Source organism: Condylura cristata, unplaced genomic scaffold, assembly GCF_000260355.1.
Source record: "Condylura cristata isolate star-nosed mole 26May11 unplaced genomic scaffold, ConCri1.0 scaffold00022, whole genome shotgun sequence".
NCBI classification, from domain to species: domain Eukaryota; kingdom Metazoa; phylum Chordata; class Mammalia; order Eulipotyphla; family Talpidae; genus Condylura; species Condylura cristata.
Window position 1 is genome coordinate 19,764,011 of NW_004567123.1, and position 967 is coordinate 19,764,977.

Genomic DNA, 967 nt, shown 5'->3' on the forward strand with positions numbered 1-967 from the left:
GCTGTGTCCTCCTGGACAGAGGACTGCCTCAGGGCTGTGGAGAGTTGGCAGGTAGCAGGAGCTGACTCAGCTCGGCCTCGCCAGCCACTGGGCCTCAGTGCCAGCGCCCATATACAACTGAACCGGAACCCCTGCAGGAGAGCTGGTCAGGGTCTGCCAGACGCACCCCCTTTCCAAGGCTCAGGGGCTCCTGCACTGACAGGCCCTAGCAGCTGCCTTCTGTGGTGGGGAGGCCTTGGGTGAAATGGCAGCTCCTGCAGTCTCAGATGGGCCTCTCCGACATGTCCTGACCCCGCACACAAATTTCCAGAAGACAGAACGGCTGCTCGGTAAATGGGCAAAGCCAGCATGCGTATTTGGGCAGGGAAGTCGGCTTCTGAGACTGAGAGGCACGTGCAGGCTCTGAGGCAGCTGTTGTTGTGTGCCTTCAGACCCTCGCAGAGGCCACACAGGGAGCAAGAAAACAGGGAAACAGAAGATGCACTGGAGGAGGGAGAAGAGCTTCAGCACTCTCCCCTGCCCGGGGAGGCCGTCAGCACCCAGAGGCCACTAAAGCCCCCGGGAGCTGATCACTGCCTCCCGGAGCCAGGGGCCCATGGCTGTAGGCTCTCTCCGGGGCCTGCCACTATGTCACGGTGGGACCTCAAGGGGCCACTTGCCTTCAGGAGCCTCGGCTTAAATGTTAAATGGGGTCAGGTTGGCCTCGCCTAGAAATGGGAGATTGTTGATCCCAAGGTAGAGCCAAGGGTCAGAGGTCAGGGGTAATAGATGATCTGGACTGTGCAGCAGTCAAAGCTCAGTGTATGCTGAAAACCTGGGCTTCGGCTGAACTCAGAGTCAGACCAGTCGGGTGGGGTTCATGTTTAGCGCCTCCATGACGGGCTGTTAGCTGGGACATGCAACGCTGTGTCAGCCTCAGTGGGGCCGAGTCGGCAGTTCAGAGCTCTGGGTGCTGTCAGAGGGGATG

The 967-nt window shown here is 59.9% G+C and overlaps 1 protein-coding gene across 1 annotated transcript in view; it reads right to left on the reverse strand.

The window, feature by feature from the left end:
- The window catches only part of LOC105853941, an 84,100-nt gene that overhangs the window by 35,490 nt on the left and 47,643 nt on the right, over positions 1-967 (reverse strand). The window lies entirely within an intron of this gene.